The sequence below is a fragment of the Monodelphis domestica genome, chromosome 7 (assembly GCF_027887165.1).
Source record: "Monodelphis domestica isolate mMonDom1 chromosome 7, mMonDom1.pri, whole genome shotgun sequence".
Lineage (NCBI taxonomy): Eukaryota > Metazoa > Chordata > Mammalia > Didelphimorphia > Didelphidae > Monodelphis > Monodelphis domestica.
Window position 1 is genome coordinate 27,609,663 of NC_077233.1, and position 27,471 is coordinate 27,637,133.

Sequence of the window (27,471 nt, forward strand, 5' to 3'; positions counted from 1 at the left end):
TGCCCTGCCTTGATGAGAAGGAAATAATGAAAATGGAGGAATGTAAAGAAAGGGAAGAAAAGAAATGGAGCTGGTCCTGGATAATTTGTCCAGCCACAGGAGGATGGACTGGATGGGCGTATTCGATCTGTTAGGTGATGGCACTCCCCATCTACGAGTAACATCAGTCAGTCAGTCAACACACATTTATTTAAGTACCTAAAGGGATATGATGAGTAATGACAAGGAGATATAGACTTACAAGAGCTGACTTATTAGAGAAATCCATAGAAGAAAGAAAAAATGAATTAATGGAACAAAAAACATTTAAGTGATTATTATGTGCCAGGCATTGTGCTCTGCACAGAAGATGTAACTACAAAAAACAAGATGTGTCCTGCCCTGAAAGAGGTTGCATTTTAATAAGAGGACATTATTATTTTCTAATAAGGGGTTGTGACATTTTAGTTAGTGACATGAACATAAAGGAGATTGCTGGCCAGGGACAACTCTTCTGCTTAGCAGAGATATGGTGACTGGATTGAGAAAGGAGATAAAAATATAGAGAGAGCTAAATGGTACTGTGGATAGAGTGCTGGAAGATCTAGGTTTGAATCCTGCCTTTCTAGCCCTATATCCATGGGCAAGTCACTTAACCTGTCTGCCTCGGTTTCCTCAATTATAAAATGAGGATAATAATATCACCTACCTCTCAGGGTTGTTGCAAGGATCAAATGAGATCATATTTGGAAAGTGCTTAGACCAGTATCTGGCACTTATATGCATTCTCACTTCCTTCATTAAAAAATAAAAAAATAACCTTTCCTTCTGCTTGGAACCAATTGGTTTTAAGACAGAAGAGCTAGAAGGGCTAAGCCACTGAGTTTAAGTGACTTGCTCAGGGTCACTTGGATAGGAAGTGTCTGAAGTCACATTTGAACCCGGTACCTTCAGTCTCAAGACCTGGCTCTCCACTGAGCCACCTATTGGCCCCAGCTTGCTTCACTTTTTGCATTTGACAAGTAATGATTTTTACACAGAACCCTTTCTGAGCTGGGGCATGAAAGCACAATGCAGATGATATCTATGGAACACCCGGGACCCATTTTCAAAAATCTGAATAATTTGCTTTGGAAACTTTGACTTTCTTTTTTAGAAAATGATTCATGGCCCCCCTTCTGTAGCAGGATGATTGCAACTCTTCTGCAAGTGACTTGCTAAACCATGAACCAGACTAACTTTAACACCAGTGACACCCACAGAAAATGAAGTGAGAAGAAGAGAAAGGCATTTAGCTGACCATTTCCAATAATATCTGTTCTAACCCAGCCTTGCAGTAATGACACTTATTGGGATGCATCCTTTCTGAAAGGTGAAGCAGTCATAGCTCATTTTTGGATCTTCTGAAAGCTGGCTAAGGAAATGGGGAGAGGCAGCTTGCTAGAGTAGATGGAGTCAAAGGACCTGAGTTCAAATCCCTCCTTTGATACTTCTCATGTAACCTTGGGTAAGGAAAACAAATCTCATAATTAAAAGGATAGGGCTGGACTAATGATCTTCAGTACCTTCCAACACTTCCTCCTATTGACCTGACATTCAGTCCTCTCACCATGTTGGTTGCCTTCCTTTGGATCACATTTGTTAGTTGGAAGGGACCTCAGTACTTGCTGAGTCCCATCCATATCTGAAAGGAAATTCCAAGAGAAAATGCCCAGCAAATGGTCATTCAAGCTCTGTAAAGAGGTCTTTCTTTAATGAGGGGAAACCCATTAATTCCCAAGGAAGCACCTTCCACTTTTGAACAGACTTAGCAGGATTTTCCTGACATCAAGGCTAACCTTACTTCTTGGCACCTTCCACCCATTATTCTAGGACTAACAGCCTATGTCTAATCCCTCCTCCATGGTCTGGTTCAAGTAGAAAGTATGATGGTCAGGAATCAGAGAACCTGAATTTGAATCTTGCCACTGACCATTACTCCTTGGTCCAGTCATCCCCTCCCCCTCAGTGTCCTCATTTTTAAAATGAAGGGGTTCAATGTGATCGCTTTGGAAGATGCTTTCAAGTCCACACCAATGTGCTTATGAACTCTCAAGACACCTGAACACAACAACCATGAACCCCAAGTCTTCTCCTGGCTAAACAACTGAGTTGCTTCAACTAATTCTATTATTCTGTGGCCTCAAGGCTCTTCACCACCCTTGCTGCCCTCCTCCAAAAGCTCTCTAGCTTGCCAATGTCCAGAATGAAGCCTGGGGGTGGTCTGGCCAAGGAAGAATGCCAGGGGCTCCACTTTGTGAATATCCCTTTGAAAATAGTACACCCAGAAGTGATTCTGCTGTGGTCAAGCCCCAAGTGAAGGGGAACTCTTCTTTTTCTCCTTTTGAATGGCACACTCCCACTATCATGGTCTCAGCATGGGTTCTGTTGTGTGTGGGTCGCCACATCAGTGTTGACTCACTGAGCTTGCAATTTGTTAAAGTCCTGATTTTTTTCCTTGCAAGGAATCTTAAACCAGCACCTTCCCACACGGCACTTGTGCAGCTGTTCTCTTCACTTAAACCCAGGACTTTATATTTATCCCCAGTGCATTTCATTTCGTTCAATTTGGCCCTTCAGTTGAACCTGATAGGATCACTTCGGAACTAGCTTCTTCACTGTATTCGTTTGTATCATACCCAGATTTGATCAAACCTTTCTTTATGTAAACTATTGTTGTCACAACTGTGGCATCCTTCAGGGGGCAGTTAGAGGGTTTTATGGATTGAGAGCCTAGAGATGGGAGATCCTGGGTTCAAATGTGACTTTAGACACTTCCTGGCTGTGTGACCCTGGGCAAGTCACTTAACTCCCATTGCCTAGTCTTTCCTGCTTTCCTGCCTTGGAACCAAAACACAGTATTGATTCCAAGATGGAAGATAAGGGTTTAAAAAACGAAAAGAGGTGGTATCCTTCCAGGTTAACAATCCTTAAATTAGCACTCTGAATATGGTCCTCTAGCCAATTATCAATCTAATAACCATAGAGTCAACGCCGTCAACATCTCTCCATCTTGTCTACAATTATGAGTTCATCAGACTTACCACAGTCTGACTGTAATTCGATTTGACCAAACTTCAATCACTGTTTTGTTAGTTTAGATGGAGATGGATGGTATGGTAGATAGTGTTGGGATGGGAACCTAAAGACCCATCCTGTTGATGGCAGTAATGATGATGGTGATGATGATGTCCACATGGCTTGCTATCAGTTTACTCACTTTAGAGGATTCAATGGTCAGCAGAGATAAGTATATCAACACTGTTGGGACTAACCAAAAGAGACTAGGCTTAAATTTTGTCTGCTGTCAACTGATCTGCCTTCATGGAGTCTATTGATAGGCTACGGTCCAAAAGATTTGAACAAATAACCCTGTATAATAAGCAGGAGGCTACTTAGAGGGGACAACCATGCCTCTGAATGGTGATTGCTAAGAATCTTCATTCCAAAAGCCATACCTCTGATGGCACCCCAAAAGTGGGACCCAACAGTATTCTCTAGTCAATCTCAGAAGAACTGTTGACTTAAAGGAAATACCGTGATTGGGATAGGACCCACGCAAGCATTCCATCTTCAGAGTAACTCAACACAAGGGGTGGAAAAGACTTCCTATTGTAACTCATCAACTGCTGTAGCTATAGCTCTTCAGACATATTGAAAACAGTTGGGAAATGAATAGGAATCATGCAGGAAGGCTGTTGTTTAGACGACCCCTTTAAGACCTGCAAATCTTACAAGATAATTGCTCTTTGTAAAAGCTAATTTTAGGACAAGCAGTGATTGTGGATATGGATGAAACACATCACTGGCTCTCCTTTGTAGACTTTAAGGTATTGTATCAAAGTTTGCTTTGCTTCAGACTTGGGAGGTGACTAGTCTATGGAACTTCTGGCATGAAAATTCCCTCTACCAATGAAGATAGATGAACAACTCATAGGATCACAGGATCATATATTTAGAGCTGGAAGGAAACTTGGAAGCCATTGAGTCTAATCAACCATTTTACAATTGAGGAAACTGAGGCAAAGAGGTTAAGTGATTTACTAGCATCTAGAAGGTGTCTGAGCTAGCGAATGTCTTGAGGTCGGATTTGAACTCAGACGTACTTTAAAATTAAAAATTAGAATCGTTATGAAGGGAAAGGAATTGCTTTGGGAGGTAGTGGGCTCCCCTTCTTTGGAAGTCTTCTGGCAGAGCCTTCAACAGCAATTTACTGTATTATAGAAGGACTTCTTTCAGGAATGGGTTGGACTTGAAGTCTATTTAGGTCCTTCCCTATTATGAAATTCTGTGATTATGGTTTTAGTTACCCAGGAAGTGAAGTATTGGGTGACTCTCAAGGTTTCACAGCTAGTATGTGCCAAAAATATGCCTTCAACCCAAGTCCTATTGGGTTGATACCAAGGCTGGCCCTCTACTCTGCCATATTGCCCTTCACTGATTTTACTGGAGTTGTATTATTATTATTATTATTTTTTCTTGGAATATGCAACCTTTGTTTTCAGAGTAAAACCATTCTATCTGACTCATGCTACCGCATACAATACAGGGTCACCGGAATAAGTAGCATCTGTTTTAAAGGGCTAATAAGTTGGTTCATCCAAAGCCAAACACAGAAGAGACAGACCCAAGAGTTCAACTCATGCTTCCATTGCCCTTTTAGAACCTAGAGGGAAACGTCACTTCAAAGGTGTCCCAAAGTACTTCACAGAGTCATGTGTTCAAAGAACAGCCAATTCTTTAGCTTCAAAAGCAGGGAGATTTCATCCGTTTCTTCTACTGAGGATACTTACTATACTTTTCAGATCTTAGTGGACATTTTTTCAGAGCTGGTATGGCTGAAAAAATCCATCAACTGGTTGGGGGGGTGGGGAGTACAACTTTTTGGCAATTAGCCACTCCAGATTTGGAAGGCAGACACTGGCCTGATGACAGGTGTCTCCTACAAACCTTTCTCATCCGGGAGGACTTGGTGGACTTTGCTCTCCATGATCAGTTTCTGAGAACTTGGGATGACCCGAGCAGAGCAGACAGGGTGGTTCACTGGAAAATGTCCAATTTGGGATGGAGAGGACATGAGATTGAATTCTGGATCTGCCCATGACTATCTGGTGTCACCTTGTGCAAAATGATTGCACTCTGGACTTCTGTTTCCTCAACTGTAAGATGAAAGAATTGGTCTAAGTGGTCTCTAACATCCTTTACAGATCTAAGTCTATAAACCAAAAATGCTTTATTAAGTGCCTACTGTTTGTCAGGCAAACAAAAACGAAGTGGGGCTCGCCCTCGTCATCATCATCAGCAGCAGCAGCATCATCATCATCACCATCATCATCATCTTCATCATCATCATCACACAATAATAATGAATGAAAACTAGCATTTTTTTAGGGTGTTAGAGTTTGCAAAACACTTTACAAATATCATCTCAGTCGGTGCTCACAACAACTCTGGGAGGAAGGTGCTATTATTATTATCCTTATTGAAATAAGTGAAGATTAACTGACTTGTCCAGGGCCACAGAGGTTCTGAGGCTGGATTTGAACTTCGGGTTCCAAGTCTAACGCTCTATCCACTGTGCCACCTAGCTGCTTCTATGAATTATGACTTCTATGCCACAGTGAGGTGAAGAAATAAGATTTTTGTAGACTGAGGTACAGAAGATTAAATTCCAGGGGCAGCTGAGTGGCAGGGTCAAGAGATGAGAGGTCCTAGGTTCAAAGCTGGCCTTAGTCACTTCCTAGCTGTGTGACCATGGGCGAGTCACTTAACTCCATTACCTAGCTCTGATCACTCTTCTACCTTTGAACCAAAGTATTAATTTGAAGATAGAAGGTAAGGATTAAAAAAAAAAAAGACTGAATTCCAGACTTGCAGATTTCTAACATGTAATAACATTTGGGGGTGACCAAAGGGTAAGATGCTGCGGAAAACGTAACTCATGAAGTCAGTGGGCAAATCTAAACTTTTTAAAGTTAAAGACATAAATGTTTTTTTTTTAAATAACATGATGGTGCAATGACCTTCCATATCCTGTTCTTCTGCTCCCCCTACACTCATCTAGGAATATTCTTATTTCCAGGATACCATGGGGGTCTTCTGATCATCTTCAATGCCCTTCTTGGGCTAGAGCCACAGTGTGATCTTTCTATGTGGTGAAGAGGAAACTTGGGAGAAGCTGTTTATCCTAGGGGGAAAGTGACAGAAACTGAGCAGAGGGACCAAGTCCCCCGAGTCTCTCTGGGAAGATCCTGAACCTCACCTGAGCTCATGCTCCTCAGACGCCCACCTACCATATGGCACTGTCAGGACTTCAGAAAAACACCACAAATAACTCTCAAAGGGCCACCACTACAATCAATGTCATAAAAACTTGCTGGGTCTAAAAACATTCACTTTCAGACAAACTCATCAGTTTTCCCTTCAAGACCCTCTAAGACCTGATTCCAAAATGCCTTTCACCAAACGGATGGGCCTCCTGTCACCAAAGCAAGCTACCAGCCATTCCTCAGTCCTGGCATCTCATCTCCTGCCTTCATGCATTTGTATGAGACATCCCTCAGGTTATGTACGCTTCTCTTCATTTCTGCCTCTCAGAATTCTAAGCTTGTCATGTCACCTCCTCTGTGAAGACTTCTGTGATCCAGCCAATCATTAGTTCATTAGCGCTCTCTTTTTACCCCCTCCTCTTCCCTCTGGTCACTCTTTGACTTCTCTCCTTCTCTCTCTTTCTGTCTCCCTCTCCTCCTTCTCTTAGGTCTCTCTCTCTCTGCTTGTCCCTCCCTATTTTTCTCCCTCCTCTCTTCTCTCTCTCTGTCTCTCTCTCTGTCTCTCTCTCTGTCTCTCTCTCTCTCTCTCTCTCTCTCTCTCTCTCTCTCTCTCTCTCTGTCTCTCTCTCTCTCTGTCTCTCTGTCTCTCTCTCTCTCTTTGTGTCTGTCTCTGTCTCTGTCTCTCTCTCTCTCTCTCCCTCTCTCTCTCTCTCTCTCTCTCCCTCCCTCCTCATCTCTTCTCTGCCTATCTCTTTATATCTTTCTATCTGTCTCTTTCTTTGTCTGTTCCCCTCTCCTCCTATTTTTTTCAGTCTCTCTCCTCCCCATATTCTCTCTGGTCTCTCTTTCTGTTTGAGTGTGTATGTGTGTGTGTGTGCATCTCCTTTCTTTCCCTCTCTCTGTGCCACACTGCCTTTATTATTTGGACCCCAAAACTCAGACTGAGGGCAACTACTTAGCACAGGAAACAGTGTAAATCCTCAAGTCACTAAGACTTTAGGAAGAGTTGAAATTTGTACTCTGACACTTAGGATTTCATCACTGTCTACCTCAGTTTCCTAATCTGTAAAATGGGGCATCTAGGTGGTACAGTGATTAGAGAGCTGGGTCTAGAGTCAGAAAAATCTGAGTTCAAATATGACTGCAGACACTTACTAGCTCTGTGACCGGTGGCAAGTCATTTAATCCTGTTTGCCTCAGTTCCCTCAACTGTAAAAATGAGCTGGATATCTTTGCTAAGAAAATCCCAAAAGGAATTATGAAGAGTTGTCTAATGTCTAAGATGGAAACAATTGAACAACACAAGACTCAAACCAGCTAACTAGCCATAAGTTTGCATCATGCACACTTTCATACCTCCAGTGATGGCCATTTTACTCATTTTCTGTTCACTACATAATAGAGAGGGGAGAGCATTGGTTTTTGAGTTCAAAGATGTGGGTTCAAATATAACTTCTGGTGCCAGCTCCCTGTATGACCTTGGTTGAGTCACTTACTTAACGGTCTTTGGTTCCATCAAGTCTAGAATGAAGGGACTGGGTGTGAAGGTCCCTCTAGATCTCAGAACCTTTAGTGCTCCCTGGACCTCAGTTTCCATATCTGTAAATGGAGGTGGTAGGTCTAGATCATTTTTGAGGTCCCTTCCAGCTCTAAGTATCTGGCTGTCAGAAGATCTAATACAAAACCCAAACAAAGGAAAACAACCAACAAAAACAAACTCCCCTGAGCCTGACAGGCACTGAAGACCGTGGGTAAAGTGAGGAGGGTAGCCATTATTATTATTATTTATGGATTTCATGCCTGTCCCACTGAAAGCAACTGAGAAGTCGTGTAGAGAAAACTTGTCTTAGCACCAAGAGGTCTCTGTGCCAGAACTATTCCTCTTGGAGAGAGGGGGAACGGAGAGCCAGTTAACCCCACCATCCCCTAGACAAATCTCTAAGACTCAGAGGCACAGGACAGATGCCAGCCTGTACTGTTTAAGTTGGGGAGTTTCCTTTTCCAAGGAATTCACAGGGCCGGCCCTCTTTCCAAATAAACAAAAACCCCAAACCAAATGGCTGTCTCCCTGTGCCAGGGACAAAGGTGGGGGAAGCAGCAGCAGCAGCACTGCCCTTTATTTCAGCAGCTGAGACAAACGATGCCAGCCGGGAGGGTTAGAGAATCTGGAGGACACAGGCTAGGGTAGGGCTTTGAGGGTAAACTGAGTCATCAGATAGCCCTGAGCTTCCAGAAGGGATATTACAAACTGCCTCCTTCTTGATTCTCAAGGAATATTAGGGGAGGAATAGGGAGATAAGGAGGCACTGGAAAAAGCCAAGTTAATAATGGTATTTGGGGCTATTGCAGGATCAGATTCCATGGTAGAACTCTATCTATAGCATACCTGTTCATGCTTTGCATTTCCCTTGGCATGGACGTGACCTTTCAGGGAGACTGGCAACAGGGCAATGCCAGGGAATAGGGGAGGGATCTGAGATTTCATCAGCATGGGGGAATTCCTTCAATGGAAACTCCATCCACTAATGCAGATGGCAGCCTGTTTGTGACTTGGTCATTCAATCTGTTAAGCCTTTTTAAAAAGACCTACTGCGTGTTAGGCACCAGAGATATGAAAGACAAAACTCGAATACTCTGTCTTCAAGGAGCTTACATTCTATTGGGCATTAAGTACTGGAGGGGAAAACTAATCAAACAAGGAAGCAAACAAAACCCCGCAGGATTAGACTTACTCTGTTTGGTCCCAAATGGTGGGGATAGGATTTATGACTAGACCTTCTATTTCACTGGTAGAAAATCTCCTTCTGCTAATAAATATCAGATACCTTTTCTGCAAAGTATGGCTTTAGAGTTGTTTAGAGAATTCTTAAAGGGGACAAATTTAACTTCTGTTAAGTGATCTGCCCAAGGTCACACAGCTAGTGAGTTGAGATCGGAATAGAAATTGCGAAAAGCCAAATGTAGGGGAGAGGTAAGGAAAAGCTTATTAGTAATTAAGAGCTGAACAAAAGTAGGATGTGTTGCCTTAAGAGATGGTGGATTCATTCTCACTGGGAATCTTTAAGTAAGGAATCGTTGGGTGTGTTGTGGTAGGATTTTTTTTGTTGTTGTTGTTGGGGGAGAGGGTTAGATTGGATGGTCATTGATGGCCCTTCCAATTCTGGACTTCTGCAATTCTCTGTGATTCGTTTGAGGCACATGGAAATCTAGTGACTAGTCCAGGGTCATATCACTAGTGTGTGTCACAAGTCCAAGTCCTAGAATTCCATGTTTGATACCATCCAGCCTCTACTTTTCCTGGAATATCATGCCGAAGTCTGATCCTTCCTTCTATTCAAAGAAAGTGTTGAGTCCGGCTGGAATACTGAAATCCAGTCTGAGTGCTAAGGAGAATGGTACCCTCATGCAATCTCTTGAACTTTCTAATTATCCAAAAGCCCTTTAAAGTCAGTGTTGAACATACAGCTGGTGGGAACTATGATGCCCAAAACACTCCTGAATGTGGTTTGAACTAGATTAAAATGTAATTGGGAAATAGCTAACAAAATAAATAAAAGCCATAGCAAGAAAGAAAGAAAGGAAGGATGGAAGAGAGAAACAAAGAGAGAGAGAAAGAAAGGAAGGAAGAAAGAAGAGAACACTGATGAACCATTTAAAAATACAAATAAGAGAACAAAAGAAAATGGAGAATGGGACTGAGGCAAGCAAAGCAGTGTTGAAACTAAAATGTTAATTTTGAAATGTATATATTTTAAAATAGAGATTCACAATTTCATCTGTGGTCTTTTTTTTCTGTTCCTTGCATGTGGAAATGTTCATGTTTATTAATGCTTGTCAAGTTCATAGTAATCAAAAGAAAAATTAAAAATAAATTAATAAAAAGTCCAATGAAACAAAGATAACATTAAAAGGTAAAACTAAGTCAGGGACAGCTAGGTGGCTAAGTAGATTAAGAATCATACCCAGAGACAGGAGGTCCCAGGTTCAAATCAGACCTCAGCAACTTCCTAGTTGTGGGACCCTGGTCACTTAACCGTCATTAGCTAGCCCTTACCACTCTTCTGTCTTGCAGTCAATACATAGTATTGATTCTAAGATGGAAGGGTTTAAAAAAAACAAAAACAAAGTCAACATATGGTCGATGGGTGTCCTTATATATTTTAGCAGTGCCATTTTATATGAGTTTGACACCAGTGCTCTCAACAGGACTGAACTGTGGCTCTTTATTGGACTGGTCCATTCAGTTAAAGGATCTACCCCTGTAGGAGGGAGCTCAGCAGAGGCTGATGGGGGATGCTCTCTGAGCCAACGACACACCTCTGCCCCACTCGAAGAATGGCGTTGGAGAAGAAAGGCAAGTAAGAACCAACATATCTCCCTGCTGATGACAAAGGGTTCCTTGCCCGCCTGGAGTTATCTTTTCCAATCAGTGCAGCTCATTAGCTGTCTGCAAATATAGGCCAGCTGACGGGAAGGACCAAACAGGGGAGTCCAAGGAGAAGGTCACTCCTTCCCTTGCTTCTCCTCTGCTCTGGGCAGGGCTCCAGGTGGAAAAAGACAGCATCAATTTTGGAAAGCATAGATTTAAAGAGAAATCAAAAATCAGTGTGTGGAGCATGGTGGAGGGCAGGGAAAGAACGCTAAAGGCTAGATTGCAGGGCAACATTTATTGGCCCAAAAGATGCTGCATGAAAAGTCATGAGCCTGGGAGCCTGGTTTTCTTTTTTTTCTTTTTCTGTTTCAGGCAGTCCAGAATAAAAACAGAAGAGACCAAGCAGAATACAAATGCAAAGGGATGGAGGAAAGACACTGATGCCAACAGCAAACTGAGAATTGCCCAGCAACACAAAAATCGATCTGCAGATTTAAAAAAAAAATTCAAACCAGCCTCCTCTAAATAATTAACTCTAATGGCCATTAGCCCTATTTTTTTTAAGGGAGAAAAATCAGTATCACTCTTGTTGACAAGAGTAAAAAAATAATAGAAGCATTAAAACTATGAAAAAAGAAATCACAGCTTCTTCACTAGAGCAGTTGTAGCCTAAGGAGATTCAAAAGAAGAGAAAGGAAAGCCCCAGCCAGCCACACCAAGAAGCACCAAGAATCTCTTTGTGTGGCTGAGTGTGGGCTCCCGCATGGATATTTGGTGGTTTCTTGTTGCAACAGGTTGAGATGAGGATTAAGCTCAGAAACACCAAAGGACATTAAAAGCCCTGAATTAAACAGATAAAACTACTAGAATGAACAACGTGGCCCAATTTGGGTTTGGTCAACAAGAGACACATTTTCTTTTCAGCATTTTAAGGTCCTCATTAACCCTACAGTGTTACGCAGACACGGAGAAACCATTGGTTTGAATCAGACTCATTTTCATCAGTTCAATTATGGGCTGGGGTGACCTTGGGCTAGTCACTTCCCCTTGTTTGCCTTAGTTTCCTCATCCATAAAATGAACTGGAGAGAGAATGGCAAAACCACTCCAGTATCTTTGCCAAGAAAAGCCCAAATGGGGTCCCAGGGAGCTGGACACTATTGAACAATAACCCCATTGTATCAGTTTCCCAGAGCAAATGATACCAACTCCCAAGGGAAATCCCATCATAACCAGTAATCATGACAAATTAAAATATGGGCCATCTAATTGGGCTAATAATAGTGATAATAATTGGCATATAAAAGTGCTTTAAGGGGTTGCAGAGTGCTTTGTATAGCTCCTTTGAGCCTTCTAATCCTGGTACAAGGAATAAACGCTGGATTCAGAGGCAGAAAGTGCAGGTTCAGATCTGCCACAGCCAGGGCAGGCCAGCAGAGGGAGAGCCAGGAGACAGCAAGGGGCAGGCAAGTCAAACTGCCATGACTACCTCATCCACCATCTTCCCCTCCTGAGACTGATGGAGATGGCCCAGGAGCCAGAATCGAAGAGTTGAGGGAACAGAAATGCTTCCAGCCCAGTGCCCACAGCCATGGCAAACACATAGCCTGGCAACTTCTCCTGCAGGTGCTACAACCACGGTGACCAAAGACCCAGACGAGGAGAGTTCTTGGCACCAAAGTCCTTGGCCACGCCAAATGGCTCATGGGAAACAGATAGATTTCATCAGTGCAAGTGACATCAAAGAAGAGGCATTTGCATCTACTCTGCCCTGCGAATCAAGGGGCTCTTCCATCTTTCCATATCTGTCATCTACATTGAAATGTGAGCTCCTTGAAAGCAGGGCTCCTCCTGTAGGAGTTAATTTTTATCTCCAGCACAATATGTTGTACCTAGTAAGGGCTTAATAAATGCCTCTTTCGTTCGTTCATTCATTCATTCATTCATTCATTCATTCATTCATTCATTCATTCATTTCCTGGGCCAGTTCAGAACTTGCCCTATTTTGTGAGGTCACCAAAGGGACCGATGGCAACAATTTCAGTGACAATTGCCCTGGAGCAATCATTTATCTCTGAGGAATTGGATAGGGACAAGCCATTCATCTTGCCCAGAGCTTCTGAGTAGCCCTTCGATATTAATGACTTTGCTGCTCTTCTTACCTGGGACAGACTTCGCTTGTGACATTAAGGTGAAAGGTTTGGTGTGCCATTAGCCATCCCCGCTCTGGGGTGCCATCCATTTCTCCTCAGGACATATTTATTAGGTCTTATGTGCTATATAATTGCAGTCGTGTTGCAATGTAGCTATAAAGTCCGGACTAGCAGCTTCTTTATCGTCCCATCTAAACACGACTCGATATACTATCTTTCTCTTAGTATTTGAGAGATATTTATTGGAATCACTAGAAGGAGGAACATACTTTTATAAAGAGCTTCAAGAGTTCTTTATCATGATTATTTTTATGATGTGACTAGAGGCAGTGTGGAGTAGTGGTTAGAGGTCTTCTTATCCTGGGATATCTCTCTGCCATGCCAATCTCCCTTTCCCAACAGTGAGTTGAATAAATGGATGAATGAATGAAGGTTATATTTCCACATCTGAAAAAGGGATCTTAATTTTTAAAGTATTTTTATTTTATTTTTAAAATTTATTTTTAAACATTTAAGCATTAAACATTAATTTAAACAATTAATTTAAACCATTAAAATTTTTGTTTTAAATGTTTAAAAATAAAATAAATTAAAACACATACATAAAATATTTATTAAAATATTAGAAAATACACTTTTAAACACTCCCCTTTTGTCTTAAAATAAACAGTATCAGTTCCAAGGCAGAAAAGTGGTAAGGGCTAGGTAATTACACTTAAGTGACTTGCCTAGGGTTACACCACTAGGAAGTATCTGAGGTCAAATTTGAACCCAGGATCTCCTGTCTTCAGACCTAGTTTCTAAAAGCACCTATCAATCCATCAATAAGCATGTACTATGTTTCAGACACATACTAGGTCCTAGGTTCATTGGACAAAAAAGTCTTTACTCTTAGCAAGCTGACATTCTCTCAGAGGCGATAATCTAAGCATAGAAACCTTTTTTTTTTTTTTGACTGGTCCTGTGGTTCCAATGAGGAAACTCTAGCAGTGCATACCAGTACATTCTCTGTTGTTTACAGCCTCAGAGGATTTGGGGATGGGGTGAGGAGGATGGAAATCAGTTTGTATCAGAGGCTACATTTGAACTCAGATCTCTCTACAAAGCTAGCCCTTTATCCCTTTTATGCCATGTTACCAAATAAATATAAGGGAGCAACTAGGTGGCTCAGTGGTTTGAGAGCCAGGTCCAGAGATAGGAGGTTCTGGGTTCAAAGCTGACCTCAGACACTTCTTAGATGTGTGATCCTGGCTCTTACCTCTCTTCTGCCTTGGGACCAGGATTGATTCCAAGATGGAATATAAGGGGGAGGGGAAACAAAGAAGAAAATTTTGGGGGGAGGGAACTGCCAGTTTAAGGGGGGGGGAGTAGTTGAGTTGAACTTTGAAGGAAATTCAGGATTCTTGGAAAAAAGAGGTGAAGGAGGGGATGCCAATCAAGAGTTACAGCTTTTGAGACTAGAATAAAGTAAGAAGGCTCTCCTGGGGCAGAATGAGCCCTGGATTTGGCTGGACTGGGGAATATATGGTGTTTAATAAGCCTGCAAAGAGAGCCTGAGTCAGTTGAGATGGACTAGACTGTATTTGATCCCTGGGAATAACAGGGAGCCAGTGGAGAGTCCTCTTCACTTCAGGGAAATCATTCTGGAGGCTGGATGAGAGAGGAAAGAGGGGTGAGTCAAGGAGACCCCACAAGGGGCTTCTGGTGCAGTCCAGGAGAGAAGGGACGAGGGTCTGGTGTTGGCTGGCCTGTAATATTACCTTTGGCAGCAAATCTGTTTCTTTGGCACACAAGCTGGGTACATATATTAGAAGACAATTATAATCTCAGTCTCCCAGATGTGTTTCCTATTAAAGCCCAGGTCCACAGATGGTTAAGCATTCAGGTCACTTAGCACAGGCTGTAAAAAACAATCTTCTCTTTGATGATCCGTCAGGTATTAATACTTCAGAATAGAACTTGAACACAGCCCTGCTACCATGGCGTGGCAAATATAGCCTCCGAAAGGGACTGAAGACTATTTCCATGATAAAAGTATCTTTTCCTCTCCTGCCATCTGGCATAGAGGACAGACTAAATTTTTATTTTATTTTTTTAAAATAACCCTTAGCTTCCATCTTCGAGTCAATACCGTGCATTGGTTCCAAGGCAGAAGAGCAGCAATGTCTAGACTGGGGGTTAAGTGATTTGCCTGGGTTCACAAAGCTAGGAAGTGCCTGAGACCAAATTCGAACCCAGGACCTCTTGTCTTTAGACTTGTCTCTCAAACTACTGAGCCAACCAGCTACTCCTCAGAAAGACTTAATTAGTCAGTCAACAAACACTTGGAAGAAGACAAAAAAGAAAGCCCAACAAAACCTGGTTTCTACCCAACAGGAATTTACCTTTTATTGGGATATAAAATGAGTGAATTAGTTGTTCTGTAAATGGCTTCTTAGCTCCGCCTTGAAGGCAAGAATGAGGCTTACTTTTCTTAATTCTTGATTTAATCTGGGTTAATTTGTTCCTTCCTCTTGGAGTCACTCTTTGGTGTCCATAAGAATCAGTATCTGAGGCAGCTTTTCATTTCCCAGATGGACAGCCACCATGCTGGCATTTGATCCTGGGTTGTTTCGCCATATAAATGAATACGTGCCAACACCATTGACCATCTTCCTCCATGGGCCAACAGAAACTGTTTGCAGTCCTCCTGGTGGCCGGGCAGTGAGCTTCCAGGTAATTATTTTGATTTCCTGGCTTGGAGTAGGAGATTTGAGTTCCAACTGCATTATAATATATAGAGGGAATTACATCATGGAAGCTCAAAATAGCCCAGGGAGACAATGCCCTTGGTTACCTGGAAATAATTAGTGGGTCTGAAGGAATTTGGGTTAGACCCTTTATTGGCTTGGGATAAGATGGGAGGCAAGAAGCCCGTCTCTGAAACTTACTTAGCCTGGGTACCTCTCTGGTCCTCAGTCCTCATCTGCAACTGAGAGCATCCATTGGCTCTGATGTCATAAAAGGTCCCTTTGTGCTCTATGATCTTTTGCTGCATTTTTGTGATCTGGGTAAATCATTTAACTGTTCAGGTGTTGGGAAACTCCCTAGAGTTTACCTACTAATCACAGGAAGGCATTTCTTAGATTAAAGGGAAACGGATGCAGAGAAACTATATTAAGACGCACACTAGGAACTTTTTCCTTCAGGTGAGTGGCTTTAAAGTTTGTTATAAACTCAGGAGGCTCATTAACTCTAAAATAAAATATAAAATCTCTCTCTCTCTCTCTCTCTCTCTCTCTCTCTCTCTCTCTCTCTCTCTCTCTCTCTCTCTCTCTCTCTCTCTCTCTCTCGTATTTAATGTCTGACACAACCTAACCCCAGCCTCCGTGTCCAATATTTCACCATACATTAGACACATTAGTCCTCTTCACACACACTACAGACCAGTCAAATTGCCTTTACAATTCCTCCCTCCCTCACAGCACTCCATCTTTTACCTCCTTTCTTGTCTTGTCCTTCCCATGCCAAGAATACATTCCCTCCTCACCCCTGGACTCTGAATCCCAAATTTCCTTGACTTCCTTTGGCGGCTCTTCAAATATATCTATATATTATTATAGTAGTTATATTTCTATTATGTTATATTTTAATATATTATATTTATAATGTATTATCTTATTTTTTATTTATAATATATTATTTTTATTATAGTTATATAAAAAACACACAATAGATGAAAAGCCCTCAAAGGGCTCTTCTGTTCCTTTGGGGGCTTTGATACACACACACATCATATATGTATTTTGATATACATACACACACCATATATATACATATACATACATATATTACATATATGTATGTATATCCCTTTGGTAGCCCAGTGGGGTCTAAGGAACTCTTCTTAGGCTTTTAAATTCATCAATCAAATCCCTGGATTAAAAGGAAGTCAGCTATACTGAAATCCAGTTATCCAAATATTGGGAAAGGTTTAGGGGCTCCGTGTTCTCCATGAAGCCTCTCCTGGTGTCTCCAGTTTCTTTTGCCTCCAAATGACTGTACATTGATTTTGTGTCTTGCCTTGGGCAGAACTGTAAATTCCCACTGCATTTTTGCCTTTGTACCCCCTCTGCCAGGTGTTTAATAAATGCTAAAAAATGCGTTATCCGAAGCTCTTGCAGCCTTTTCTGAAGCAGCCAAAGTGCAGTGTCAGGCGGAGGGAAGAGGGAAGCGTAGAGCTGAATTTCCTGCTCTCCATCCTGGGGTACTGAAAGCCCTCCACAGAGGGTTTGACCCAGGGCAGCTGAGGAATCAGTAAATCATTCCTTTCCTCTCCATCCCCAGTTCCTAGACACTTCCAGGTCCTGATTCTTCTGCTTGATTTCCCAAGGAGCTGCTTGATTCAACTCCAGTTCCGGCTGCCTCTGGCAATGGATGCCCAGAACAAGGTTTAACTATGCCCTCTGCTGTTCTGTCCCTTCATAATCCCAGGCAGCACTCACTGTCCAGCAGGCCTGCCCAGGCTTCGGGTCCATGTTAGCTTAGAGGAGGAAACAAGAGACCCCCAACCTTATAGACAGAACCAAAGAAAGCCTCCTCGGGGGGAGATTTGCTGGCCAAAACAATGCACTTAGGAAGGCTACTTTATCATTTCAAAAAACAGTCATTCCATCCAGGATTGGGCATCACAGTCGAAACCCAAGTGGCAAATAAATCCTAAAGAAATGGATTTTTGGATGGTTTTCTATTATCATCTATAAATCATTTAAGTGATTTTAATGGCGTTTAAGCCTCCTCTAATGCTCTCCCAAACAGGTATCTGTATTTCTCCTGTTTGGCACAGGCGGGCCCACAGTTATCTAAAGGAAGAGAGGAGAGTGTATGTACTCTCTAGCGCATTCTTTTTTGGCCATTCTGATCACCTTTATGGCACAGGGCAGAGGAAGGAGACAGTTTTGTATCTGGAGTCCTGAACACCCTACGGAGGGCAGGCAGGTCATTTCACCTGAGTCTTACTTTCCTTATCTGTGAAATGGGAATGATAGCTGCAGTACCTTCCTTTCCTTGTGGTGAAGCTCACGTAAGATAGCATATATACATATAGATAATAATTTCATTTTTAAAATATTTTTCTATGATGACAGGATTCTCGTTGTCTCCCTCCCCTTTTCCTTCCCCACTCTCGGAGCTGACAAGCAATTCCACTGGGTTACACATGTATAAGATAATTTATTTTAAGGGCTTCAACATGTTAAAAATGTTTTCTAGACACAGAGGAAGGAGATCTCCAAGACAGGAAGCCCTGAGTTAAAGCCCCAGCACCCTGCCACAATCAGACGGTCTGAGTCTATACTTTCCCCACTTTTCTAACAAAGCATCACTCCCCAGGGAAGGATACTGCAAGGGGAAATTTCATTACCTTCTCATTGATTTCTGGCCAGATTTTCATATCTTCTAGTCAATGTGCCTTCTCTGTAAGGCAGGTCATGCAAACCAGTCGTGCCCCTCTTCCCTCAGGGAGGACTCTCGACAGACAGACACTGACTTGGTTTGGGAGAGGGAATTTCCTCCCTGGGAGTTCCCAACACCAATGACGGCACAGGTCTAGTCCCTATTCTTCTAGGACTGCATAGACGTATGAGGCAACATAAAACGGTGGAGAGAGAGAGGCGCTGGGTTCAGTTTCTGCCTTTTATACCTAATGGCTGTATAATCTCAGGCAAGGGATTGAAGCCTTTCTGTGGCCTCAGCAACAAAGACTATGCAGGTTTTAGAGAAGGGAATGTCCTGCCTGAGTACAGTTTTCCTACCCTGGTGAAATGGTATGTCCAGTCCTTATCCGGTGCTTCTCTCCCCCTTCGTGGAAGGCAAGAGAAGCAGCTGAGCACAATGGACAGAGCCAGCTTCTAAGACGAGACCCCGATTCAAGTTTCTGGCTCTCTGACCCTGGGCAAATCAGGGAACCTCTTGAACGCTGGCAGGCTCTACGCTGCCAAGAAGGTTCATCAGAGGAGAAAATTCCCTCCACATGGGAGTCCTCTAAACCGATGGGATTACAAAGATGGCAGCCATGCTCTCAAATCACTTCACCCCTCCAGCCTTGCCCATTCTGTCCTTACACAATGGAAATCCATTGAGCCCTTTGAATTTGGGGGCTCAATTCTCAATAGCAGAATAGTTCGGCTAAGGCATCTTTTGTCACTATTTTATTCAAAATGATTGAGAGCAGCTGGGTGGCTCAGTGGGTAGAGAGTCAGGGCCAGAGATGGGAGGTCCTGGGTTCAAATCTGGTTTCAGACACTTCTGTGTGACCCTGGGCAAGTCACTCAACATCTATTGCCTAACCCCTGTTGCTTTAGAATCAATACACAGTATTGACACTAAGTGAGAAGGTAAGTGCACAGTATTGACTCTAAGGGGAAAGGTAATGGTTTTAAAGAACAAGTGACTGAGAAAGGCAGATCCCAGATCTCTACCCTGCCCTGGGAAGGAGCCAGTTTATACAGAGGGCAGGTTCTTCCAAAGTGAGGGGGGCAAATACAGAGCTTTGGGCAATGTTTTCCTTCCCAAGAAGAGAAGTTTCTCTTAATTCCATTGGTGGATATAATCTGTGCTGGCCCAAATGATTACAGGGATTCAAGATGAAAGAAAGCTGTTTTTGGTGGCTTTTTACATTTTCTAATGAAGCAGGGATATTGCTGTGGGCAGCTTTGGAATCTATCGGTGGATGCCGAGTCTCATTCTGTCTCATCTTTTAGCCGACCCAAGGCAAGCCATATGAATCAGTTTCGCCTCTCTTCACTCAGGCTGAATCTCAATTTAAGTTTAACTTTTAAATGCTGCCCATTTATGATGTGCAGATGCAGACGGAGCCAAGGACGACGAGGCACTATAACGGAACCTTTTAATGGGGAACATGATGTAAAACGATAGACTGTCCTGAAGCAGTACATTGAAGAATGCCATTTAGAGTGAGATAAAGAAACTGCAGAGAAATTCATGGCTAGCCATGAAATATGTAAGTGCCCAATAAACACTAAGTGGAAGGACAAAATTCAACAAGTCTCGTATTACCGAGATCAAATGCTGTGATCCTTCCTATTCCTTCTCTTCTATCGTTTCAGCTGTTTCCTGTTGTTCTTCCTGAATAAATGAGACTAATCAGGATGAGTCAAGCCAGATGTAAAACTGGCTGGCAATGTAGCCAACTTAAAAAAAAATCAGAAATAATTTCTATAAAAGAAACTCTTTAGACATGTTAGCTAACTCGTCTGAGGCTGAGAAATCTCTTCAGGCTGCTGTTGTCAGTTCCTGCATGGACTGAGGATGGCAACATTGGATAGCAGACAGGATGGAGGACTGGAAGTCAGGAAGCTGGAGCCTCACACTAAGAAATGGTCATTATTTAATCTCACTGTGCCTCAACCGACTCCCTAAGAAAATAAGCTGTGGTCCAGCCATGGGGATCCTCATCTGTACTCTAGGATATGGGGGAAAATAAGAAGGATGGGTTAACGGAATTTGGAAATTCTGAGCTGCCGTAATGCTAAAACCAGTTAGCTATCTACATTAAGTCTGGAACCAATAGGGTAAGCCTCCGAGAGTGGAGAGGTGAATCAGCCCAGGCCAGAAAAACAGCATGTTGAAGTTTCAGAGCTAATGAGTGGTTAGGCTTGAGGGGCTGGGTCTATAAGGGGCTGCCATACTTCCAGCCAAGGGCAAGTATATATTTTGGGCAAAATAGGGAGAACCATTCTCAAAAAAAAAAAATCTATCTCCTTTCCAGCTATCTAGCTAGCCATCCATCCATCCACCCACCCACCCACCCACCCACCCACCCATCCATCCATCCATCCATCCACCCACCCATCTATCTATCTATCTATCTATCTATCTATCTATCTATCTATCTATCTATCATCTATCTATTTTGGTATCTCTCTCTGTCTCTTTCTCTCATTTAAGTGGAAAACCAAGTCATTAGTATTCCATCTACCTAGCTTTGTTATTGTGTCTCCCCCAGGAATTTTCTTTCTGAACCTGTCTTTGCTAGAATGTGACAATATGCTAGGGATCTGTATTCATGTTTTGGAGAGCTCCCAGTCTGAGAACTCTCTCCACGGACTCACATTTCATCTCTACCTCTGTCTCCATCTCTAATTCTATTGCTATCCATATCTAAATCTCTATAAATGTCTACATATGCGCATGCAATACATACAGATAATGTTTACACACTCATACTTAAGGATATGTGTATAAAAGTGTGCAATAGATACACATGGCATGTGTATAGACAGAGAGTTAGTCAGAGATGGAATTGGAGATGAGGGAAATGAAATTTGGATCCACAGAAAGAATTTCCATACTGGGAGCTCTCAAAATATGAACTTGCAGATCCTTGACATCTTTCCTGTCACACTGGATTTGATATGTCCGGGGACATTCTATCAAAGACCTATCTGCAGAAGTTAAACCCCTAGGAGAGAAACAATGGCAAAACTAGAGATGCAAACGCAAGTGACTAGGTTTCCCACTGAGACCACTTCACAACATGGCTCCAGTCTATCTTTCTAGAGAGCAGTACATGAAGGGCCTCCAAACCCTGGCATCCAGAGCTTGCGTTTCTGTAGGTATTTAGGCTACAATGATGAAGACGTAGAGGAAACATGCTAGATGTCTTCAAGTGACTGAATGGTTACCAAGTACAAGAGGGATTTGATGCATTCCCTTTGGATCCAGAAAAAAGAGCTGGGAATTGTCCAGTCATGCCAGTTCTAGCTCCTCACCATTGCTCATAGCCATCCCTTTCTCTTCACTCATAGGATAACAACTCCTCTGCCGGTATGAGTCCTCATTATCTCTCACCAGCACTCCTGCAATACTCATAATTGGGCTCCCGACATCCTATCTATCCATCAATCAATCAACAAACAACAAACATTCATTTAGGCTCTTTCTTCTTAAAGATATCCTTTGCCCAGCTGCCAGATGGATATTCCTAAAGCACAGATTTGACCATGTCAATCCCTGGCTCATGAAGATCCAATTGGCTCCCCATTGCCTTCTAAGAGAAATGGAAATGCCTCTGCTTAGCACTGAAAGCCCTTCATAGCCTAGACTGAGCCTGTCTTTCCAGGAAAGGGAGAGCAGTAACTCCCCCTTTCGAATTCTACACTCCATAGCATTCTATGTCCTAGTTCCAAGCCTTGAATTCTAAATCTCCTCCTCTTTGCCTCCTGGCATTCCCAAGTCCTCCAGATAGCTCAGCTCCAGGACCACCTATTCCAACAAGTCTTTTCTTATTCCACAATCACTTTGTGTTTATCTACCATATAACCTACATTTATTTTTATCAGTGGATGAATTATTTCCCCTCAGTAAAATTCTGCCTCCCTCACTAGCTATGTGACCCTAGGCAAGTCACTTAGCCTTTTTGAGTTTGTTTCCTCATCTGTAAAATGGCTCCAATATATCATGCATCCTTAATAAATGCTCATCAGAGGACTGTTCTGAGTAACAGATGAGATTGTGTGTCAATCAATCAATGAACATCATTAAGAAATTACTCTATCACAAGTACTGTCTAGCCATTGGGGAATCAAAAGGAGGCAATAGACAGTCCCTGCCCTCAAGGGGATTATAATCCAGTGGAGTGGATGGGGAAGAACATGCAGACAAATATATATATGAAGTATATGGAGGATGCACAGACAACTACTGGGTTCTGGAATTCAGAGGGGTTCAGGAATGCTTCCTGTAGAAGGTGGGATTTTAAATGAAATCTAAAGGTTGCCAGAGAGGTTAAGAGTCAAAGCAGAGGAGGGGGAATGTTCCAAGCATGGAAGACAGCCAGAGAAAATGCCCAGAGCCAAGAACAGAGAGTCTTGTTCATGGAACAACCAGCAGGCCAAAAGAGTCTGTGTCAGAGAATAAGGTGGAAAGGTGGGAAGGGACTAGGTGACAAAGGGCTTTAAGTGCCAAATGGAGCATTTTCTATTTCCTCCTAATGGCATGAGGGAGCCACTGAAGTTTATTGAGTAAGGGAGTGACATGGTTGTATCTATGCTTTAGAAAAATTACTTAAGTGGCTCAATGGAAGATGGATTTTAATGTGGAGACAGTTGAAGCTGGCAGATCCACCAACAGACTATTGTAATCATCCAGGCATGAGACGATTAGGTGGCAGAGAGGATGTTGCAAAAGTGGAAATAAATGAAGAGCTTTGCAAACCTTAAATCCCTACGTAAATGTTAACTATTATTGCTGTTATTATTATTACACTGTGAAGTGATTAGGAAAATCACCCTGAGTGTCTCCTGTCTGACTTGGCTGCTCCATGGAATGCTCGGGCTGCTAAACATTCATTGTTGCTGCCTCCAGTGCGAGAGACTAAAGGACCGTCTGAAGTGGGCAAGCAGCTTCTTCACCAGAGTTGAACTCTTTGGCAAATAGCTCGCTGGAGTCTAATTATGATGGCTTTGCTTCGTTAGGGGGGGAACTACAAAGGAGAGATAATGCTAATGATGTGAGATTAGATATTGCTTTTTCTGTTTGGATCGATTAGGACTTAATGAACTAAAAATCTTCAGTACTTTTGACGGTGAATTAAGAAGTACCAATTTGTTCTATATACCCCTAGCCCTCGTTCATCCATTCAGGCATTAGACTCATTTTCGTCTAGGAAAGGCACTCCTGAAGAGTTACTGTGATGGAGAGTTTTCTTGCCAGTGAATGAATCCATTTAACTCTTGTATACAAGTTTCCAAAGAAATCGGATGATCTGTCCCAACTCAGTGCAATTCCAGATTTGGGAGAAAACCGTAATAAGTGAAGACGTCGAGGCAGTCTCATCAATGGATAGCAAGGGACTTCTCCTATGGCCCCTGAGCTAATGAATGGTCACTTCAGGGTCAGACAGCAAATTGGTGATAGATTTAGAAACATACCCATTGCCAATCGGATGCAGATTTTTAATCTTTCATTTTCCATGTTATTCTTTTGCATGCAATGAATGGAGATTAAAGCTTAGTTGTGACTAATCTTTTGTTGTGCTTTGTTGAATCAATCCTACTAAATGATAGCCACACCTCAGACAGCTACAGACTCACCGAAGATGTTGTCTGTGGGGTGCAGAAACCAAGAAATTCAATGGATACATGACATACTCTGTTGCTTATCAAGATGTAAAAGGGACACAGGAACTGTCCTCAAAATTACTATCTACGATATAAGTTCATTTTCTCTAAGCCTATGATGGTGAACTTTTTAGAGACCGAGTGCCCAAACTGAACAGTCATGTTGCATGCAAGCTGCCCCCTTATCCCAGAAAGGGGAGAGAAGAAGCTCTCCCATTGGGCTGCTGGGCAAAGGGGTGGGTGATGTGAAAAATGTCCTCAGGCATGGGGAAGAGGGGGAAGGGAGCAGCTCCCTCCGGCACACATGCCATAGGTTTGCCATCACGGTTCTGAGAGTTCCTCAAAGGATGGGTTGATATAGTTCTGTTTCTAGACTGACAAGTTTAAAAAAGCTATAATCTTTTCAACATAACCTGATTCAACAAACATTGAATTTCAGTCAATATTCACTTAGTTTCTACTATCTACAAAGTAATTTTAAATAATTTTCTATTAAAAAATGTAATGGCCATCAGCCAAAAGCATTCATCAAAATATTGTGATATTCTAATTGGATTAAACAAGATAAAGTAATTTCACACATAAAATCATAGACTATTTACAGTTTAGAATGAGAAAGAAAAAAATATATATATACTAACCTTTATGAAATTATGTCAATAACATTTTATTTGATTCTCTGACTCATTTTGTTGTTTTTGCAGGAATTTTATTTTTTAAATTAATATTTTCTTGTTTATCTTCTTTTATCCTATTTACTCCAATTAGAATGTCAAAATATTTGGATTTTGTTTTTTGTTGATGGTCATCACATTTAGAGTATAAAATCACTTTGTACATAGTAGGCACTAAATGAATATTGACTGGGATTAAATGTCTGTTGAAGAATGGATGGCTAGATGGATGGATGGACATACAGTGTGAAGAAACAAGCTTTTGCTAAGCACCTACTAAGTTCCAAGGATAGTGTTGAGCTCTGCAAATAGGAATACAAGACAGTATCCGCCCCCAAAGGGTCTTACGTTCTAGTTGAGAAAACAACATCTTGCGAGAGCTATAATGGAGAGGGAGCATTTCCTTTGCTAGCTTCCTTTTCTTACAAGGTTGGAGCTAGATGAGCCTTTAAAGTTGTCCATTCCAATGACTGTTACACCTGAGGAAATTGATGGCCGAAGAGCGGATGTGACTTACTTGATGTCACACAATCATCAGGGGGAGATTTGCATCTAGACCGTTGACTCCCATGCTATTTTCAAAATAGATTCCTTCCTCAAAATCAGAGCAGCCATTTGCCACAGAAAATACAACTAAAGAGGTAAACATGATGAAGAGACTAAAGAGCTAGACTTGCAATTAAGAAGATTGGGGTTCAAATCCTGCCTCTGACACCAACTAGTTGTAGGATCATGTATGGATCACACTTGCTTCCCCTGATCCCTGGTTTCCTCATCTATAAAATGGGGATAATGATATCTCCAATACCTACTACATGGGGGCTATTGTGAGGCTCCAATACATATCTAAACTTTAAAGTAGAAAAGTTGGCTGTTATTATCTCTTGTCATACAAACATCTGACAAATTGCTATAGTTCACATAAATTGTTAAGAGACTATCAAAAGAAGCAGGTAGGTCCTGGGTTCAAATTTGACTTAAGAGACTTCCTAGCTCTGTAACCCCGGGCAAGTCACTTCATGCCAAATACCTAGCTCTTAGGCTCTTCTACCTTGTAAGATGCATATAATATCTATTCTAAGACAGAAGTTAAGGGTTAAAAAGTCTAATAATGGGCTGTAATTAAATGAGTACAAACTACCACTATACTACAAAGTATCCTGAGAGGTGAAGATTGTCAAAGAGCCAGGATGGCATAGTGGTAAGACTATGGAACTAAATAGTCTGGAGACCTCACCTTGAATCCTGGCTCTGGCAGGTAGGAACACAGAAAAAGGATTTAGATTGTTTCAGCCTCCATTCTCCTATGAGGAAATTGAGCATACTTTTGCTACCTATCTCAAAGGGAGTACAAATTTAGAACTAGAATGTACCTGACTGTCTATGTATTCTAACTTCCTCATTTTACAGAGAGGGAAACTAAGGCATAAGGAAAGTATGTCGCTCACCCAAATGTACACATGAGCAATAAGGGGTAAAGCTAAGTATTTTGTCTCCAAATGCAACACTTTTCCCTTTGTGCCCAGTACCCTTGTTGTAATAAAAGGGATCTGTAAAGCTTAAGGTGTTACAGGGAGGCAAGTTATCATTGCTTTATTAGATTGCTCTCTCCTTTGGAGCAATGATGGCATTGCACTCATCTTTGTGTTACCAGCACTCAGAACCTTAGATGCCTAATAAATGTCTACTGAATTCCAACATTCTAAATATCACACACACATGAGCATTTGCGCTCTCTCTCGCTCTCTCTCTCTCTCTCTCTCTCTCTCTCTCTCTCTCTCTCTCTCTCTCTCTCTCTCTCCCTCCCTCCCTCCCTCCCTCCCTCCAGCCCACCCAATTTAGTCCCCATCTGTTGTTAGCTCAACCAGTGATTGCCCCCTGACATCATTGTCTGGACACCTGACTAGCCTAAAAGGCGAAAACTCAGAGGATCAAGGATGCTCAAGGACCAGCTGGCAGCAAGTACTTGCAGTCTCCTCACTGGACAGCAGAGGGAGAAGGAGGAAAGGACAATCAGAGGAGAGATTTCAAGACCCAGAGGCACTGGCAGGGAAAAAACAAGAGGGAGAGAGGGAGAGAGTGGAAGAGATAGAGGGAGAGGAAGGAGAAAAAGAGAGGAAGATGGTGGTGGTGGTGGGAGAGGGAGAGAGGAAGAGAGAGAGACAGAGACAGAGACAGAGACAGAGACAGAAAAGCAAATTTGCTGGATACAAGCAGAAAAACAGGTGATGGGGCAGAGATAGTCTCAGCAGAACCGTTCCTAAAAACTGAGAGAGAGAGAGAAAGAGAGAGAGAGAGAGAGAGAGAGAGAGAGAGAGAGAGAGAGAGAGAGAGAGAGAGAAAGATAGAGAGAGCGAGCGTGTGTGTGTGTGTGTGTGTGTGTGTGTAGGGGGTTAAAGATATGAACCCTGGATATTGGTATAACTAGGGAAGCTGAGGAATCAGTAAATACATTTTTCTTTGGTTTGCAGTTAAAAGATAAGCTCTTACTACTTGCAGCTGTTTTCAGGAAATGGCACTGATCAACCAGCAGGTGGCCACTGATATGGGGCACTCTTCTCAGCGGTGAAGGGGCATTAACAAAACCAACCACATTTCCTATGTTTCCCTGGCAGAGGGATCTTCGGAAGAGCCCACGCTGCAGCCTTTGAAAGTTTGAAGACCTGAGAACTCCTGAGCAATCTGGCTTTAATGAGTTTATCAATCTACATACTTGGCATGATGTCAGAAATGGAACTCATTAGTGAGAGGAAGTCAACTGACCATATAGTCTCTCGCTGAAACTCTCTGTCTTTCCTCCTTGATCAGACTTCCTCATTATAGTCATGCAACATAAGAAGGATAATTAAACGTCAGCTATGATCCA

The 27,471-nt window shown here is 42.3% G+C and overlaps 1 protein-coding gene across 33 annotated transcripts in view; it reads right to left on the minus strand.

The window, feature by feature from the left end:
* MAGI1 (membrane associated guanylate kinase, WW and PDZ domain containing 1) overlaps positions 1 to 27,471 on the minus strand; it is a 757,001-nt gene that overhangs the window by 57,119 nt on the left and 672,411 nt on the right. The gene's annotated exons all lie outside the window — the stretch shown is intronic.